The sequence below is a fragment of the Mobula hypostoma genome, chromosome 5 (genome assembly GCF_963921235.1).
Source record: "Mobula hypostoma chromosome 5, sMobHyp1.1, whole genome shotgun sequence".
In the NCBI taxonomy this organism is placed as follows: domain Eukaryota; kingdom Metazoa; phylum Chordata; class Chondrichthyes; order Myliobatiformes; family Myliobatidae; genus Mobula; species Mobula hypostoma.
In genome coordinates this window covers 116331105-116352289 of record NC_086101.1, presented here as the reverse complement: position 1 = coordinate 116352289, position 21185 = coordinate 116331105, and the positions used below count along the sequence as shown (strand labels likewise).

At 47.5% G+C, this 21185-nt stretch overlaps 1 long non-coding RNA gene across 1 annotated transcript; it reads right to left on the bottom strand.

Moving 5' to 3' along the window:
- Nucleotides 1–11917: 11917 nt before the first annotated feature.
- Nucleotides 11918–20584, bottom strand: LOC134346268 (uncharacterized). Its single transcript, XR_010017885.1, has 7 exons — nt 20449–20584; nt 19518–19663; nt 17648–17717; nt 17094–17161; nt 15207–15267; nt 13765–13823; nt 11918–12051 (listed from the first exon to the last, which is right to left on the bottom strand). It is a non-coding gene; the product is annotated as an uncharacterized LOC134346268 (long non-coding RNA).
- Between the last annotated feature and the right edge of the window lie 601 nt (nt 20585–21185).

The following is a 21185-nucleotide window of genomic DNA, read 5'->3' as shown; positions in this document are numbered from 1 at the left end:
CCCCCCCCCCGGTGGGCGGAGTCGAGCAGCGTCGCGTCCCCCTGGTTTCCCTCGCGTCATACAATGGGGCGGGTCTGCGTCATGACGTGACGTCACCGGCCGCGCGCATCGGGGGGAACAAACCCGGAAGAGGGGTTGCTGGGGGCAGAGGGGCTCGGGGAGCATCCGCGCCACCAACACCCTTTCCCGCACGGGAAGCGGAGCGAATTTGTTCCAAGTCAAAAGGCGTTGTTGAGGGCATAAACCAGCGAGAGAATGTTAACGTTGTTTTTTGGTAAGCTATAGGACACAGGAGGGGCTGCAGATGCTGGGAATCTGGAGCAACAACACGCAAAATGCTGGAGGAACGCAGCGGGTCAGGCAGCCTCCGTGAAGGGAAATGGACCGAGACCCTTCAACTGATACGAATCCGTGCGGAACTGACGATCACGAGGGTAGAACAGTCAGTGGTAAAAATAAAGTCCAGTCGGGAATGTATTGAATAGTTGCAGGTAAGGAGCGCTGACGGCGGAACAACGGCCACCGGCAAACAAGGGGTTAAAGTTCTGCTGGCGCCTGATGACAGGAGTTTCAGCGGAGTGACACAAGATGCTGCAACCTGTTGCAAAAAAAACCATGTTGCTCAGTGGAGTACAGGAGATTCAGAAGCAGGTTTCCTATCGCCGGCATAGGTCGTGAAATTTGTTGTACTGTATGATGTAATACATAATGTTAGCCAAAAAAACTATATATAATAGCTAAATTAAAATAAGTAATGCAAAATGGAAATAAGAAAGTAGTGAGGTGTTGTTCATGGGTTCAGTGTCCATTCAGAAATCGCATGGCAGAGGGGAAGAAGCTGTTCCTGAATCGCTGAGTGTGTGCCTTCAGGCTTCTGTACCTCCTCCCTGATGGTAGCAATGACAACAAGACATGTCCTGGGTGATGGGAGTCCTTACTGATGGATGGCGTCGTTTTGAGGCATTGCTCCTTGAAGATGTCCTGGATTCTGCAGAGGCTGGTGCCCACGATGGAGTTAACTAAGTTCACAACTCTCTGCAGCTTCCTTCGATCCTGTGCAGTAGTCTCCCCCATCACCACCACCAGATGGTGATGCAGCCAGTTAGAATACTCTCCATGCTACATCTGTAGCAATTTGCAAGTGGCTTTGGTGACATGCCAAGTGTCCTCAAACACCTAATGACATATAACTGCTGTTTCTCTTTGTAGCTGCATCGATACGTTGGGTCCAGGTTAGATCCTCAGAGATCTGGACACCCAGGAACTTGAAATTGCTCACTCTCTCCACTTCTGATCCCTCTGTGAGGACTCTGTGATCCCTTGACTTGCCCTTTCTGAAGTCCACAGTCAGCTCTTTTGTTTTACTGATGCTGAGTGCAAGGTTGTCGCTGAGACACCACTCAACTGGCTGATATATCTCGTTCCTGTACGTCCTCTCATCCCCATCTGAGATTCTACCAACAGTACTTGTGTCATTGGCAAACTTATCAATAACATTTGAGGGGTGTGAGGTCCATGCCGTCTAGACCTTGGTTCCCCAACCCTGAGAAAAAGACTGAGTGTATTCACCCGACCACTGGTAGTGGTAGTAATTGTCCATCATGTCCGGTGATGCTGGGAGACCTGTGCGGGAGAGTTTTTAAAGTGGAAATGCATTTGCACTGGGGCAGCTCCACTCTCTCCATCTCAGAAGTCTGGGTCCAGTGGTACGAACAAGCATCACAAACTGGGGTCTACGTTGGTTGCAGTGGATGACCGTGACGTCTCTGTGCCTTGTCGTGCCCTTTGCTCTCCACGGAACATTGTAGAACCACCTTCCTGGCCAATGGATCTCACTGTAGATCCCATCCGCCCGGTCTGCCGGAGTTGACGTCGCCTGCTAGGACGGGCATGTCCCTAAATCACCAGGGACATGCTACCCTCACCTGGTTTAACCTGCCTGTCGAAGTGGTGTACCGGGATGTGGCCACTGTCACATGCAAACAGCTGCTTGGAACCACAGCTGACAGCTGAGTGTCTGCTGAAGCCCAAAGGTGAGCAAGCTGCCCTGGAATGGACATGACAAACCCCTTCAGCAGAGGCGCTACCCCTCCCTGGATACTCCATACATCCCACTTGTAATGGTTTTATACACCTCTGGAGCACAGTTCAAAATATAAATTTGCTTTGAACATTTTTTCCTCCAAGAGGACCACAACCTTGTCGTAGGGTTTGGAGGCTCGTGTGCCTCAATGATCCAGAAAGCGACATTGGCTGGAGTCAGGGCTTTATGCTTTGACTCTTGGTAGGTCACCCATGCCAAACAGGTCAAAGGGTGGAGGCCAGACTAAGAGTGGTCCACTGGTCCTCCAGGTTCAGGGGTTCAGCTCAGGGCTAACAACCCTGACTGGTCAAACAAAGTTGTTACAGAAACAGCAATGAAAACTCCTTCTACATCTGAGTGTGACGGTATTCCTGAGTCTCCAACCAGGACTTGCACGACTGACAGTAGTGAAAACAAGAGAAAAGTACTGACATGACATAGGAAGCCCTGAACAGCACCAGAGATGGATCTTCATTGCTGCCCCAAACACCAGCGGCGTAATGGGTAGTAAAAGTAAGTGAACTTTTTTCAAATCAAATCAAATTGAAGTTTAATTAACATTTAATCATACGTAGGTACAGCTGAACGAAACAGTATTCCTCTGGACCCAAGGTGAAAAACATACACGCCACATTCAACATAGTCAGCAAAGAAAACATAGTTACACACATCAAAGTTGCTGGTGAACGCAGCAGGCCAGGCAGCATCTCTAGGAAGAGGTAGAGTCGACGTTTCAGGCCGAGACCCTTCGTCAGGACTAACTGAAGGAAGAGTGAGTAAGGGATTTGAAAGTGGGAGGGGGAGGGGGAGATCCAAAATGATAGGAGAAGACAGGAGGGCGAGGGATGGAGCCAAGAGCTGGACAGGTGATTGGCAAAGGGGATATGAGAAAATCATGGGACAGGAGGTCCGGGAAGAAAGACAAGGGGGGGGGGATCCAGAGGATGGGCAAGGGGTATAGTCAGAAGGACAGAGGGAGAAATAGGAGAGAGAGAGAAAGAATGTGTGTATATAAATAAATAACGGATGGGGTACGAGGGGGAGGTGGGGCATTAGCGGAAGTTAGAGAAGTCGATGTTCACGCCATCAGGTTGGAGGCTACCCAGACGGAATATAAGGTGTTGTTCCTCCAACCTGAGTGTGGCTTCATCTTTACAGTAGAGGAGGCCGTGGATAGACATGTCAGAATGGGAATGGGATGTGGAATTAAAATGTGTGGCCACTGGGAGATCCTGCTTTCTCTGGTGGACAGAGCGTAGGTGTTCAGCAAAACAGTCTCCCAGTCTGCGTCGGGTCTCGCCAATATATAAAAGGCCACATCGGGAGCACCGGACACAGTATATCACCCCAGCCGACTTACAGGTGAAGTGTCACCTCACCTGGAAGGACTGTCTGGGGCCGTGAATGGTGGTAAGGGAGGAAGTGTAAGGGCATGTGTAGCACTTGTTCCGCTTACACGGATAAGTGCCAGGAGGGAGATCAGTGGGGAGGGATGGGGGGGACGAATGGACAAGGGAGTCGCATAGGGAGCGATCCCTGCGGAAAGCAAGGGATGGAGGGAATGATTGCATAGTGGTGGGATCCTGTTGGAGGTGGCGGAAGTTACGGAGAATAATATGTTGGACCCGGAGGCTGGTGGGGTGGTAGGTGAGGAATTTATATACACACATTCTAAAAATGCCATCCCCTTCTCAAAATTTCTCTGTCTCCGCCACATCTGCTCTCAGGATGAGGCTTTTCATTCCAGGACGAGGGAGATGTCCTTTTTTAAAGAAAGGGGCTCCCCTTCCTCCACTATCAACTCGGCTCTTAAACGCATCTCCCCCATTTCACGCACATCTGCTCTCACTCCATCCTCCCGTCACACCACTAGGAATAGGGTTCCCCTCGTCCTCACCTACCACTCCACCAGCCTCTGGGTCAAACTTTACAACTCCTCCCTTGGAGGGTCAGACATCCTGAGCCAATCGGCTGCTCCTGGACTTATTTCCTGGCATAATTTACATATTACTATTTAATTATTTATGGTGCAACTGTAACGAAAACCAATTTCCCTCGGGATCAATAGGGTATGACTGTGACTAGGACCTGAGGGGCCGTTCTTTCGCCCATAAAGTACCCCTTATACAGAATGAGCTGCGAGAGGCAGTGAGTAGACACCGATACGTTAACATTTTAAATACAGGTGAATGGATAGGAATCGAGGCACTAACTTAAAGTCAGGTTATGTTGCAACTTTATAAAATTCTGGTTAGGCCATTCTGGAGTATTGCATACAGTTCTGGTCATCACACGATAGGAGGGATGCTGAAGCTTTGGAGAGGGGGCAGAAGAGGTTTACCAGGATTCTGCCTGGTTTAAAGGGAATGTGCAATCGCAAGAGGCTGGACAAACTTGGGTTGTTTTCTCTGGAGTGTCAGAGGCTAAGTAGAGATCTGATAGAGGTTTATAAGATTATGAGAGGTGTGGATAGAGTAGACAAAGAGTATCTGTTTCCCGGGGTTGAAATGTCTAATATCAGAGGGCACATTGAAGGTGAGAGGGGGTATGTTCAAAGGGGATGTGAGGGGTAAGTTTTTTTTACTCAGAGTGGTGGATGCCTGGTATGGTGGTAGAGGCAACTATATTGGAGGCTTTTAAGAGACATGGATGTCAGGAAGATGGATATTGTGTAAGTAGGAGAGATTAGTTTTTGGGAGCTTTTTGATTTACTTTTTAGTTGGTTCAGGACAACACTGTGAGCTGAAAGGCCTGTTTCTGTTCTGTTCTATGAAAGGGTTAGAGCAGGGGTTCGCAGCCTGGGGTTCACAGATCCCTCAGTTAATGATAGGGGTCCATGGTGTAAAGGATTTTGGGAATCCTTGGTTTACAGAGATACGAGCACAACTGGGACAAATGGGACTAAGTGGGAAACAGGCAACAGAAGTGATTCTGCAAATGCTGGGAATCCTCAGTAACACACACACACACAACTAGTGGCACGGTAGCGTAGTGATTAGCACAATGCTTTGTAGTACCAGCAACCCGGATTCAATTCCCACCACTGCCTGTAAGGAATTTGTATGTTCTCCCTATGACCGTTTGGGTTTCCTCCCACAGTCCAAAGACGTACTGATTGGTCAGTTAATTGCTCATTGTAAATCGTCCCACAATTAGGCTGGGATTAAGTCAGGGGTCGCTGAGCAGGTCAGGTCGACGTCTATGGAGAGGAATAAATGGTAAATGTTCTGAAACATCCACCATTTGTTCCTTTATAATAGGGGAATTGCTTAAAGGTATTGACCCATTAAGAACCCGGGCTCGACAAGGATGCTGCCTGAGCTGCTGAGATCCCCCAGCATTCTGCGCCTGTTGCTTGACCTTCAATGGGAGACTTGGTCAGCATCAACCAGTGGATCAGAAGGGCCCGTCTGCATGCTGTATGACTTGGTGACTCGCTGAGTTCCTGCAGCAGTTTTTGTTTTTGCTTCAGGAGGGACATTGCCTGGATGAGAGGACTTATACTTCACTGGAATGGGCTGGGCTTGTTTTGCGCAGAGTGAAGGAGGCTGACCGTTGATGTGAGCGAGTTAAGGTTAGGGGAAGCAGTGGCAAGGTTGGAGTCAGAACTTTTATTCCCGTGGCTTCCCTCATTAGGGACCCCAATCATCCAGGACATGTCCTTTTCTCATTACAACCATTAGGAAGGAGATACTTCCCTGTGTCGGTATTTCAGTGGAATAAAGGAAATTACAAGGGCATGAGAGGGGAACTGGCCAAGGTTGACTGGAAAAAGACACTAGCAGGAAGGACAGCAGAGCAGCAATGGCTGGAGTTTCTGCGAAAAATGAGGGAAGTGCAAGACAGATATATTCCAAATACGAAGAAACTTTCGAATGGAAGAAGGACATTACCGTAGCTGACAAGTGAAGTCAGAACCAAAGTAAAAGCAAAAGAGAGGATGCACAAGGAAGCCAAAGCCAGTGGGAAGATAGAGGATTGGGAAGCTTATAAAAACTTGCAAAAGGAAACTAAGAAGGTCATTAGGAGGGAAAAGATGAATTATGAAAGGAAGCTGGTGACTAATATCAAAGAAGATAGTAAAAGCTTTTTTAAGTATATAAAGGATAAAAGAGAGTTGAGGGTAGATATAGGACCGATACAAGATGACACTGGAGATATTGTAATGAGAGAAGCAGAGATGGCAGAGGAACTGAATGCATATTTTGCATCAGTCTTCACAGTGGAAGACATCTGCAGTATACCATTCAAGAGTGTCAGGGAAGTGAAGTTTATGCAGTGAAAATTACAACTGAGAAGGTGCTCAGGAAGCTTAAGAGGGTGGATAAATCTCCTGGATCTGATGGAATGCACCCTCAGGTTCTGAAGAAAGTAGCTGGAGAGATTGCAGAGACATTACCTATGATCTTTCAAGAATCGATAGATTCTGGCATTGTACCAGATGAGTGGAAAATTGCCAATGTCACTCCGCTATTTAAGAAGGGTGGGAGGCAGCAGAAAGGAAACTATAGACCTGTTAGCCTGACATCAGTGTTGGGAAGTTGTTGGAATTGATTGTTAGGGATGAGATTATGAAGTACCTGGAGGCACATGACAAGATAGGCCAAAGCCAGCATGGTTTCCTGAAAGGAAAATCCTGCCTGATTAACCTACTGCAATTTTTTGAGGAAATTAAAGCAGGGTTGACAAAGGAGATCCAGTAGATGTGGTACAGAAGGCCTTTGACAAGGTGCCACACAAGTAAGAGACCATGGAATTACAGGGAAGTTACTAGCATGGGTGGAGCATTGGCTGATTGGCAGAAAACAGAGAGTGGGAATAAAGGGATCCTATTCTGGCTGGCTGCTGGTTACCAGTGGAGTTCCACAGGGGTCAGTGGGACCGCTGCTTTTTATGATGTATGTCAATGATTTGGACTAATGGATTAATGTATTTTTGGCTAAATCTGCCAATGATACAAAGGTAAGTGGAGGAGTGGGTAGTGTTGAGGAAACAGAGAGCCTGCAGAGAGACTTAGATAGTTTAGGGGAATGGGCAAAGAAGTGGCAAATGAAATACAATGTTGGAAAGTATATGGTCATGCACTTTGGTGGAAGAAATAAACAGGCAGACTATTATTTAGATGGGGAGAGAATTCAAAATGCAGAGATGTAAAGAGACTTGGGAGTCCTTGTGCAGGATATCCTAAAGGTTAATCTCCAGGTTGAGTCGGTGGTGAAGAAGGTGAATGCAATGTTGGCATTCATTTCTAGAGATACAGAATATAAGAGCAGGGATGTGATGTTGAAGATCTATAAGGCACTCAGTTTTGGGCTCCTTATTTTAGAAAGGATACCTTGCAGAGGGTTCAGAGAAGATTCATGAGAATGATTCCACGAATGAAAGGGTTACCATATGGGGAACATCTGGCAGCTCTTGGGCTGTATTCCCTGGAGATCAGGAGAATGAGGGGGAATCTCATAGAAATATTCCAAATGTTAAAAGGCCTGAACAGATTAAGATATGGCAAAGTTATTTCCCGTGGTAGGGGAGCCTAGGACAAGACTTCAGGATTGAAGAATGTCCATTTAGAACAGAGATGCAGAGCAATTACTTTAGTCAGAGGGTGGTAAATCTGTGGAATTTGTTGCCACGAGCAGCTGTGGAGGCCAAGTCATTGGGTGCATTTAAGGCAGAGATAGATAGGTTCTTGATTAGCCAGGGCATCAAAGAGTATGGGGAGAAGGCAGGGGAGTGGGGATGACTGGAAGAATTGAATCAGCCCATGACTGAATGGCAGAGCAGCGATGGGCCAAATGGCCTACTCCTGCTCCTATATCTTACAGTCTTATGGTACAGGAGATTGAAGACACACTCAACGTTTCAGGAACAGCTTCTTCCCCTCCGCCATCAGATTAATGAATGGACATTGAACAGATGAAAACTACCTCAGTATTTTTCCATTCTTTTAGGACTACTTATTTAATTCTCTTTTTTATACATACTACTTATGGTAATTTATAGTTTTTATTATCATTTATTATTTATTATTTTATTATCATTTTACTGCTGCCACAAGGCAAGTTTCGCAATAACACACACAGAATGCTGGAAGAACTCAGCAGGTGAGGCAGCATGTACTAAAGACCTGTGGTGTGTTCACTGAGATCTCTAACCTCCTACTTCAGCACCCGCTGCAAGGAGGCTTCAGTCCTACATCAAGAAGAGCATGGTGACCTGCCTCAACGACTATGACTCAGTGATGAAGTGTTTTGAGAGGGTGGTGATGAAACATACCAGCTCCTGCCTGAGAGGTCTTGGATCTGCTCCCATTTGCCTACAACAGGTCCACAGCAGATGCCATCTCATTGTCTCTTCACACAACCCTGGTACATCTGGACAGCAAAGATGCATTCAACAGGATGCTCTTTATTGCTTTCGGCTAGGCATTTAACACCATGGTCCCCTCAAAACTAATCAGTAAACTCCAAAATCTTGGCCTTAATACCTCCTTGTGCATGGGATACTAGATTTCCTTACTTGTATAGTCCAGTCAGTTTGTATTGTATTGACAAGAACATCTCCTCCACAGTCTCCTTCAGCACGGGTACACCACAGGCCACAGGGCTGTATGCTGAGCCTCCTGCTCTACTCACTTTACATCTATGACTGTGTGGCTAAACACAGCTCCAACACCATATACAAGTTTGCTGATGGCACCACTGTTGTGGGTCATATATCAAAGGTAGTGATGAACCAGCATACAGGAGGGAGATTGAAAATTTAGCAGAGTGGTGCCATAACAACAATCTCAAACTCAATGTCAGCAAGACCAAGGAACTGACTGTAGAATTCAGGAGGGAAACCAGAGGTCCATGAGCTAGTCCTCATCGGAGGATCAGAGGTGGAGAGGGTAGGCAACTTTTAATTCCTGGGTGTCACTATTTCGGAAGACCTATCCTGGACCCAGAACATGAATGCAAGTGCAAAGAAAGCACAGCACTGCCTCTACTTATTTAGGAGTCTGTGGAGATTCGACATGATATCTAAAACTATGACAAACTTCTACATGTGTTTGAGAACATATTGACTGGCTGCATCACAGCCTGGTGTGGAAACACTAGTGCCTTTGAAGAGAAACGCCTACAAAAAATTACTGGATTTGTCTCAGTACATCATGGATAAAGCCCTCCCAACCATTGAGCATGTCTATGTGAAATGCTGACATAGGAAAGCAGCATCAATCATCAGAGATCGTCCTTTTCTCTCTGCTGCCATCAGGTAGAAGGTACAGGAGCCTCAGGACTCACACCGCTAGGTTCAGGAACAGTTACTACCCCTCAACCATCAGGCTCTTGAACAAAGAGGGATAACTACACTCACCTGCCCATCCATTCAGAAGTTCCCACAATTAATTACCTTATTTTGAGGACTCGTTATTTATACTTGCATTTGCAATTTTTTCTTATGTACTCTACTCGATCTTTCATTGGTTCTCTTGTATTTACTATAGATTTGCTGAGTATACCCACTGGTAAATGAATCTTAGGGTTGTATATGATGATGTGTATATACTTTGACAATAAATTTACTTTGAACTATGGAAATGAATAAACAGTTTAAGTTTTGGGGCGAGACCCTTCTTAAGCACTGATGGCACGTGGCAGTGATATTAAACCTGACTCTAATTGTCCGTTGGTCAGGGTCAACCATGAGTGTTGCATCCTAGTTGTCTACATCGTCGCTGTCAGTCGGTATGCAAGCCAGGGTGTTACGATATGGAGAGCAAGTTGTACCTATCACAACGCATCTGATGAACCCAAAGCAATGGCAGCAACCAATACTGTTTGGCACCAGCAGCTTTGTTGGCAGTCAGCTCGTAACTCCATTTAGGACTGCCTTAGGGACTCTGGCTCTGGGTTTTCCCCTCAAGAGTTTACTCCCAAAGCTTCCCCATGAAGAGTGAGGAAGGAATCCGGGGTGAGGTGGTTTATATCTGGAACACTGGCAGAGGTGGTGCAGTTACAATCTGTGTGTTTAAGAGGCAATTAAGGACTAGTTACAACTCACGTTCTCAGCTCTCTCTAGATGCAGTGTAGAATAGGTCCATGGAGCTGCACCCCCCAACAGTGAAGTCGCATGACCTCAGATTTGTGACCCAGACACCTACATCACTATCCATTATCCCCAGTTACGATTACCTGTTGATCCACATGACGGCGAATCGTTTTTATTTGTTATAAGTTTTGCAAAACTGGACAGTTCAAATGAAAAACGCCTATATTCTAGATGTATAGTCTTGTTATTTAATGCATTAAGTAAACATTATTTTCATAAGTCTGTTTTAATACTTCAATAATTCATTTTTTATAATCCTGTGTATCTTGTTATATATTTAAATACCATTATTCAGTGAAGGGGTCCATAGCCTTCACCAAACTGACAGTGGTTCAGTGCACTAACAAGGTTAACAACCCTTGCCTTAAACCAATGCCCTCTAGTTCCAGAATCTGAATCATGTTTACTATGGGGCAGCACAGTACCGGCGACCCGGGATTGATTCCCGCCATTGTAATTTGTCCTGTGATGAGGCTAGGGTTTTATCAGGGGATTGCTGTGTGGTATGACTTGCTGGGCTGGAAGGTGCTACTCCACGCTGTATCTCAATAAATAAAAACTAATCACTAAATTATAATTATGACATAAAATGTGTTACTTTGAGGCAGCAGTACCTAAAATAAACAATAATTGCAAAAGTAGCGAGAAAGTGTTCAGATGCCCGATGACGAGGAAAAATAAACTGTTCCTAAAACGCTGAGACTGTCTTGAGGCTCCTTGCTAATATTAGTAATGAGGGCATGTCTGGGTGATGGGGGTCCTTAATGATGGGCCTTTTAATTATATTCTGCAGTTAGGATACATTTGCAACATATTAACTTTAGCAACCGTGTAGATTAAATTTAAAATATAGTCCTGGACAAATTTCCTGTTGCTGTGGATAGCAGTTAAAATGAAAACCAGACAATGCTGATTAACATTCATTGGGGGTGTGAAAACTATATGTAATTCAAAGTAAGCATTGTAGATACATCGTAATTATAGAATTGTCCTTTGATCTTCAGCATATAAATAATAACAGACCATGGATTTGCGTCTTGGAAAGTTTCCAGGACGCAGGCCTGGGCAAGGTTGTATGGAAGACCAGCAGTTGCCTATGCTGCAAGTCTCCCCTCTCCATGCCACCAATGTTGTCCAAGGGAAGGGCACGAGGGCCGATACAGCTTGGCACCAGTGTCGTCACAGAGCAATGTGTGGTTAAGTGCCTTGCTCAAGGACACAACACGCTGCCTCAGCTGAGGCTCGAACTCACGACCTTCTGATCACATGACCGATGCCTTAACCACTTGGCCACACGCCAACACACCAGCATATAAAATGTCATGTAATATTGGGCCAAAAGGTCTCTTCCTCCAGAGTGCCTCATTTTGTTGAATAAAACACTTCTATATCCACTAACTTCAGTGTTTCTCGAGTGACTTTGTTCACATTACAATGGACCCCGGGAAAAGACTTAAGAATTCACCCTATCTATTCCCCTCATGATTTTACATACCCTTGTAAGGTCACCTGCCGTAAGGGCAGCAATGGTAATGGCAAACGACTTCTGTAGAAATATTTGCTAATAACAATACATATCACAGCAAATAAACTAAAAAGTCCCCCCCATTGCTCTAAACTCCTGCCTTCTAAACCATTCTCTGCAACTCTGCAGATCCTGCAACATTCCTGATATTTTTCATAAATCAGAAGTCTATAGTGAATTTGTAATTGACTGCAACATTCAGACAAAGCAAGCAGTGTGTATTTGTTTTAATGAACAGAAAATAACAACAGACTCCAGGATTTGGGCTTCAGCAGTCTTTCCAGTACAAAGCTGTGACTATTCCAATCACGAGTCCTCTCATCTGCTCCCCAGTTGAGAAACTGTGCTGTGAACACAAGGTAACAGGTTACTGTTTAGTGTTTATTTAGAGATACAACGTGGAATAGGCACTTCCGGCCCAACGAGCGGAGCCAGATTTTACCCTGGTGTAATCACAGGACAGACCAAACAGTTCATCTTTGGACTGTGGGAGGAAACTGGAGCACCTAGAGGAAACCCACGCCGCCACAGGGATCCTTACAGACGACACTGGACTTGAACTGTGGAATGCCCCGAGCTGTAACAGCATCACACTAATGGCTACACCATCATGGCACCCATGTCTGTAGCCAACATGGAACATCTTAAAGAATGGGACAGCATCTTTGCTATCCTGGACATCCTTTGGCAGCACAGTCAACATCCCAGCACGGACAACAGTACAGGCTTTGCTACAGAGAGAACAGCACCATCACCCACAGGGAAAGAAGGAGCTCAGCAGAGACCCGCACACCTTTGGGATGAGGGAGGAAACCAAAGCTGTTAGCACAGCACTGGTGACCGGGGTTCAATTCCCACCGCTGCCTGTAAGGAGTTTTGTACTTTCTCCCTGTGACCGTGTGGGGTCTCCTCCAGGAGCTCCCATTTCCCCCCACTTTCCAAAGACACAAGGCATAGTAGGTTAATTGGTCAGATGTGTATAATTAGGAAGCACAGGCTCCTTGGCTAAAGGAGACTGTGCAAACTCCACACAAGGCCAGAATCTGACCCTGGTCTCTCGCACTGCAAGGCATTTAACAGAAAGGTGTGGAAGAGGTTTGCCAAGGTGCTGCCTGGTTGAGAGGGCATCTGCTACCACAAAACGTTGGATAAACTTGGATTGTCTTCTCTGTAGCAGCAGAGCCTAAGGGGAGATCTGATAGAGAGATTATGGGAGTATCCGTTTCCCAGGGTTGAAATGTCTAGTACCTGACGGCACTGAAGGTGAGAGGGGGTCAGTTCAAAGAGGATGTGAGGGGTAAGTTTTTCTACTCAAGAGACAGGTGGATGCCCAGAATGCGCTGTCTGGTATGGTGGTAGAGGCAAACACATTAGAGACTATGAAGAGACATTTGGACAGGCACGTGGATGCAAGGAAGATGGAGGGATATGGTCATGGTGTGGGTAGGAGGGATTAGTGTTTGGGTGTTTTTGATTGGCTTTTTAGCTGGTTCAGCACAACACTGTTGAGCCAAATGGCCTGTCCCTATGCAGTGCTGTTCTATGAAGATCCTTCGGCCCAGTGAATCTGTGCTAACCATTAACCACTCGTTTCCTCCAATCACATTTTATTCTTGTCACATTTCCACCAATGCACCGCAGATCCAAGCCCTCACCCACATATTTACAGCATCCATTTAACCCGACCCTACACGTAGTTGGGTTGGGGGTGGATACTGGAGTACCCAACAGAAACTCAAATGGTCACAGTGAGAACATACAAACTCCCCCCATCCCACATACACAGTTCTACCAGAGAACAGCTGTGTCAGTGACATTTCTCTCCACTTCAGAGACCCCTTCCCGCCGACAACACCCCAAGGTAACCACCTCGCCCGGCTCAGCATTTGTCCCAGGAATTTTTGGCACAGAGGGGTCACAGGTCAGACCACCACTGCTTCCTTGTCCGGGCTTGTGTGTCGCTCTGAGCCACAACTGGCAAACACCTTGTCACGGAGAGGGGCAAGTGTCGTGTCAGTGGCTGCAGCAGGACGGAACGCAGCAATACACCCAGCCATACCTGGAGCAGGTGCGCTATCAGTCACTTCCCCACCTCAGCCTCCGTCTTCAATGCACAACCTGCAGAGGAAAGTCACACAATTCAGCCCTCAGATAGTGATGCACTCCCACACACGGTCACAGGGAGAACATACAACCCCCCCCCACCACACAAACACACAGAAAGGAGGAGTTCAGCAGAAGACCTTTGGGATGAGGGAAGAAACCGCAGCTGTTAGCAGAGTGCTGTTACAGCACCGGTGACCCGGGTTCAACTCTCACCATTTTCTGTAAATATAGAGATTGTACGTTCTCCCTGTGACCGCGTGAAGTCTCCTCCAGGAGCTCCTGTTTCCTCCCACTTTTCAGACCTGCTCCTTGGGCCAAAGGAGACTGTTACTGTGGAGACTGTGCAAACTCCACGCAAGGCCAGAATTTGATGCTGGTCTCTGGCGCTGCAAGGCATTTAACAGAAAGGTGCAGAAGAGGTTTGCCAAGGTGCTGCCTGGTTGAGAGGGCATGTGCTATCACAAAAGGCTGGATAAACTTGGATTGTCTTCTCTGTAGCAGCAGAGCCTAAGGGAAGATCTGATAAAGGTTTACAAGATCATGAGAGGTATAGATAGAGTAGACCAGGAGCATCTTTTTCCCAAGGTAGAAATGTCTAATACCAGATGGCATTGAAGGTGAGAGGGGGATGTAAGATCTTTTTTATCTACTCAAGAGTGGTAGTTGTCTGGAATGCACTGCCTATAGTGATGGTACAGGCAAATACATTAGAGGCTTTGAAGAGACGTTTGGATAGGCACATGAATGTAAGGAAGATAAAGGGATATGGACATTATGTAGATAGGGGGGTTTAGTGTTTGGGTGTTTTTGATCTGGTTTTTTATCTGGTTCAGCACAGCATTGTGGGCCAAATGGCCCATCCCTACATAGTGCTGTTCTATGAAGACCCTTCGGCCCAGTGAATCTGTGCTAACCATTAATCATCCGTTTCCTCCAATCACATTTTATTCTCGTCACATTCCCACCAACGCACCGCAGATCCAAGCCCTCACCCACATACTTACAACGTCCAATTACCCCGACCCTATACGTAGTTGGGATCGGGGTGGATACTGGAGTACCCAACAGAAACTCAAATGGTCACAGTGAGAACATACAAACTCCCCCCATCCCACATACACAGTTCTACCAGAGAACAGCTGTGTCAGTGACATTTCTCTCCACTTCAGAGACCCCTTCCCACCAACAACACCCCAGGTAACCACCTCGCCCGGCTCAGCATTTGTCCCAGGAATTTTTGGCACAGAGGGGTCACAGGTCAGACCGCCACTGCTTCCTTGTCCGGGCTTGTGTGTCGCTCTGAGCCACAACTGGCAAACACCTTGTCACGGAGAGGGGCAAGTGTCGTGTCAGTGGCTGCAGCAGGACGGAACGCAGCAATACACCCAGCCATACCTGGAGCAGGTGCGCTATCAGTCACTTCCCCACCTCAGCCTCCGTCTTCGTCACAGACACCCTACAGAGGAAAGTCACACAATTCAGCCCTCAGACATGGAGTGAAGCACGCCCACCCCCCCGGGCAGGCACGATCACATCTGTGTACATTGTCACAGTGAACACTTTCACTGCAAGATGCAGCAAAAAGCTGCCCAAACACTTCAATCATTCCCGGTGCAGACGAGGCTCTCAGAGGCAGACATTCAGCATAGAAATGTCTCAGACAAAGTCCTCACTGACCCACTTACACATACTTTCTATTCACACCCCTCCCCTCCATTCTCATCACATCCTACCCCTCAGCCACACACGAGGGGACTCTTTACACATTGTTGGGACATTGCAGGAAAGCAGAGCACCCGAGGGAAACCCACACTGCCACCGGGAGAAAGTGTAAACTTTGAGGCTTTAAGGCACTGGCGAGGCCTCACTTGGAGTATTGTGAGCAGTTTTGGGCCCGTTATCTAAAAAAGATGCACTGTCGTGGGGGAGGGTTCAGAAGAGGTTCACAGGAATGATTCCAGGAATAAAAAGCATTACTATTTGGGCACTGATTGATGGCCCTGGACCTGTACTCACTGGAATTCAGAAGAATGTTGAAAGGCCTCGATAGTCAATGTTCAGAGGATGTTTCCTATGATGGGAGTGTGTAAGAGCAAAGGGTACAGCTTCATAATAGAGGGACATCCTTTTAGAATGGAGATGGGGAGGAATTTCTTTAGCCAGAGTGACTAATCTATGAATTTTGTTGCCAGCTATGAAGGCCAAGTCTTTGGGTATATTTAAAAAGAGGTTGATAGGTTCCTCATTAGACAGGGCATGAAGAGATACGGGGAGAAGGCAGGAAATTGGGGCCAAGAGGAAAAATGGATCAGCCATAATGAAATGGCAGAGCAGACTCGATGTGTCAAATGGCAAAATTCTGCTCCTGTACCTTAAGGAAACTCCTCGCACATGGATGACTCAGCTCAGGATTGAACCTGGGTCTTCCAGGACTTGAGGTATCTCTACCCACTGTGCAGAACCGCACCGATCAGGGAACTGACCCACGTTCAGCAAATAGGATTCAATGGAAACACCCTTCTAATCCTCTGATATACAGTCTCAGTGTATACCAGACCACTCGACAAAGAACATCCACTCCAAGGACCTGGTTTGCAAGCCTCCAAGCTTTGTAGCAGGTTCATTATGTGCCAACCACCCCCACCCCACCCATTTCCCTCAAGGACCACAGATGATGATTAACCTGCACTACAGCAAGATCAGGAATAAACTCCCGGTCAATGTGAGCCTACACTCCACTCTCCCCGTATTACAGATCACAGAAAGGTCGACACATCTGCCGACTCTGGGTAAAACATTCTGTTGAATAGCCCTGACATTTCACCTCACATCACCAGTGACACAGGTTCCAATCAGTCCTTGAGCACATCCCTGTACGGAGATTGTACTCATCCCGTGACCACATGCCCCCAACCACCCCCGCAGGTGCTCCAGTTCCTCCAGTGGGACCATAAGAGAATAAAAAAAATGTTTGCTGAAGGGTTGGCTGGTGGTTAGCACATACTCAATGGCCCGAAGGGCTTGCTTCTTTGCTGCACCCCTGCATGATCAATACCCAGAGCACACGGTTCCTGCCACTTCTAACAGCTCCAATTGACGACAGCGCCCACTCAGCACTTGTCCCAGGAATTTTTGGCACAGAGGAGTCACAGGTCAGACCGCCACTGCTTCCTTGTCCGGGCTTGTGTGTTACTCTGAGCCACAACTGGCAAACACCTTGTCATGGAGAGGGGCAAGTGTCGTGTCAGTGGCTGCAGCAGGATGAAATGTGACGATACATACCTGCAGCAACGCCGCCAACATCAGACTCAAGACACTTTCCCATCTCAGCCTCCAGCTTCACGGACACCCTGCAGAGGAAAGTCATACAATTCAGCCCCTCCGGCAGAGTGAAGCACTCACTCCCTGCCCACCCACCCCAGGACAGATGGGATTAGATCAGCATATGTTATCACGGTGAACACTTGGCACTTGTCCTGTGATGCATCCACTACTTTTTGTCACCTTGCAATGCAGCAGAAAGAACACTTCAAACATTCCCAGTGCACAGACGAGGTTCTCGGGGGTACAGATACTACATGGAAACGCCTCAGACAATGTCTAAACTGATCATCAATCACACACTTCTAATCAGCTCCAACAACAAGAGTGCCCACTCAGTACTTGTCCCGGAAAATTTTGGCACAGAGGGGTCACAGGTCAGACCACCACTGCTTCCTCATCCGGGCTTGTGTGTTGCTCTGAGCCACAACTGGCGAACACCTTGCCATGGAGAGGGGCAAGTGTCGTGTCAATGGCTGCAGCAGGACGGAACGCAGCCATACATACAACTGTACCTGGGGATGCAGTGAGAAGGTGCTCGGGTACTTCAAACGTTCCCAGACAGGGTTCTCAGAAGCCGTGGTCCTGCAAAGGTCAAGTCACACAATTCAGCACTCGGAAAACTTCAGACATACAGTCGCAGTGCATCGCAGACCTTCCTGACTGAGAACAGCATGGGGGACGGGTTAGATGTTCTGGTTGCTATTTGCACGATGTGATGTGTGTGGGGGTGAGGTTTAACATTTCTTGGAATTGTTTCTGTGATGGTCTTTGTTTCGTGGCTGTCTGGAGAAGACGAGTCTCAGGGTTGTACACTGCATACGTACTTTGATAATAAATGTACCTTGATCTAAGCAACGTGGCTCCAAGTTTGCAAGGCTTGTAGCCGGTTCATTCATGTACAAGCCCTTCATTTCACCCAGAGGCAGCAGACCATTCCCGCCTGCTCAGGATGGAGCAGACCCCCAAAAACACAACAGAAGATTCAAGAGAAAGATCAAGAGAAAACTCCTGGTTGATGGGAATCTACAGTTCATGCTCCCTGTATTACAGATCACAGAAAGGGCTACACATCTCTGCCAGTAACTGGCACAATACTTTAATTAGCCCCAACATTTCACTGGGATGCTGGCTGGTTTAGAAGGCAAGTACCATTATGGGAGGCTAGATAAACTTGGGCTGTTTTCCCTGGAGGGTCCGAGGCTAAGGGGAGATCTGATAGAGGTTTATAAGATTATGAGAGGCATAGATAAAGTAGACAGAGAGTATCTGTTTCCCAGGGTTGAAATGTCTGACACTAGAGGACATGATGAAGGTGAGAGGGGGTAGGTTCAAATGGGGATGTGAGGGGTAAGCTTTTTACTCAGTGAGTGGCGGATGCCAGGAATGTGCTGCCTGGTACGATGGGCGAGGCGAATACATTAGAGGCTTTTAAGAAACATTTGGAAGGGCTCACGGATGTGAGAACGATGGAGGGATTAGCGTTTGGGTGTTTTTGATCTGATTTTTAGTTGGTTCGGCACAGCACCATGAGTCGAGGGGCCTGTTCCTGTGCTGTACTCTTCTGTGTTCCCCTCACAGCACACACACTAAGAGTTGGAGAAACTCAGCAGGTCAGGCAGCATCTGAGACCCTGCATTCGCCAGGCCCGAAATATCAGCTGTTCATTCCCTCAGCTAGGCGGTGAAACATAACAGTACAGGCCCTTCAGACACAAAGTTGTGCCAACCCTTTAACCTAACCCTTCCTTTCAACATAGCCCTCCATTTTCTATCATCCACGTGGCTCTCTCTTAAATGCTCCTAATGTACGGGCCTCAACCAGCACCCCACAGCAGAGCCTTCCGCCACTCTGCCTGACATCCCCTCTCCTCAATCACCTTAAAATTATGCCCCTTGGAATAGCCATTTTCTCAGAATTCAGAAGGGGGATCTCACTGAAACCCCCTGGACACTGAAAGGCCAGGACAGAACGGAGGGAAGGGAGAGCCCAAGAATCGAGGGCACAACCTCAGATTAAAGGGACGCTCCCTTTAGAACTGAGATGAGCCAGTGACAAATTTGCAGCGGAGGCCAAATCAAGGCAGAGATCGATAGGTTCCTGATTCGAAAGGTTAACAAGCAGAGGTAAGAGAATGGGTTTTTAAAAAACAGCCCTGACTGAAGACGACAGGGAACCACACAATGGTGTGGATGGACACAGTTTATGGTACGCAGTCAGGCATTCACAGTCATGAAACTATAGTCACTGAAAAGTAGAGGACAGGAGGGGGCCTTTCAGCCCATCTGGTCAGTGCCAAACCATTTAAACTGCCTCCCCCCAACACCACCTCCCCTGGCAGCACGTTCCAAATTCAACCAGTCATCTCACTAAAACAAAACTTACCCCTCACATGAAAGAACCAGCCACTCAAAGATCTCAGCAGGTCGGGCAGCATCTGTGGACGATCGGGACCCTTCATGCGGACGTTTGGTTCTTGAATCCTTTCTAAACTTCTCCCTGGCACCTTAAGAGTACTGCCCTCTTTGTCTCTACAATGCAGGGGAAAAGAGATTCTATTAGCCCTATCAATGCATTTCATAACCCTGTAAACTTCTAAATTTCAAAGTAAATATTATTATCAACGTACCTATATCTCACCATATACAATTTGAGATTGATTTTCTTGCAGGCTTACTCAGCAAATCTATAGAATAGTAACTATAACAGGATCAATGCTGGAGGAACTCAGCAGGTCTGGCATGAATAGACAATATTTCAGGCCGAGACCCTTCTTCAGGATTAGAAAGGAAGGGGTGAAGATGCCAGGATAAAAAGGTGGTGGGAGGGAGGGGAAGGAGGATAGCTGGAAGGTGATGGGTGAAGTGAGGAGGGCTGGGGAGGAAGGAATGTGATTTGGAGAGGAAAGCCACCCATAGGAGGAGGAGGAGGAGAGGGCCCGGGGGAGGTGAAGGGCAGGTGAGAAGAGGCCGAGTGCGGAATAGGAGAGGGGAGGGATTTTTTTTACTGGAGTGAGAAATGGATATTAATGCCATCAGGTTGGAGACCCAGACGGAATACAAGGTGTTGCTTCTCCACCCTGAAGGTGCCCGTGGCCCGGCATGCAGAAGTCTTCCCACTTTAGCTCAGTACGCGTGATATTAACACCAACTCCTTTCAGTCTGTCCGCATAACTAAGGCCCTCTGATACAGGCACTCTCTCCAGTGTGTTCAGTATATTTAACGATAGTGGACTCATCACAGACAATCTCCACACACTGCAGTGAGAAATTCTTCTTTAAATGCATTTTCTCGCTAAATTTAGGCGCTGGCTTACCGAGGGGTGTTGTAGGCGTCCTGCCCTGCTCCGTGCAGTCCGACAGAGAGCTTCAGGGTGGCGGATGGCGGTAGATTTCGAACGGGAGCTCGCCGCCCGATAACGCAGCACCGCTGCAGCGCAGAGAGAGAGAGGAAGCGGAAGTTGCCGGCACAGCCGAAGAGAGTTCGGTAATTTCCGACGACGGGTCAACACGCTTCCGGAAATAGCCGAGTCACCACACTAAGTGCGCTCGGGAGCTTCCGGAAATTGCCGACTCTCCAAAGAGCGTTCTGTCCACCTCTGAACTGAGACCGCTCACACCTACCCCATCGGATCCGACTTTTCTCGATCTTCCAACGCCGGCGCGGGATCCTTCTGATCCTTCGCTACCACTACTACTCTACAACTCGCCCAAGGTGGCTCACATCGCCCCCTGCACTTCATCAACCCTTCATTCCTGACTCCTCAAACCCGTGCTCCCCCAAACACCAGCCACAACCCTTACCATTCCCTTGACCCCCTACCAAACTCTAATTCCCTGCCATTACCCCCAATCCCAGCTCTAACCCCCTATCCTTGCCCAAGCCCCCTATCCAACCCTGTGCTGACCAACTGGCTGGAGCTTCACAGAGATCGTTAACCTCTCACCTCGGCAGCCTGAGGTAGCCACCTGCTTCAAGCGGTTTCAATTATACCGGTGCCCAAGAAGGACGTGGTAACCTGCTTCAATGACCATAGTCCAGCAACTCTTATAT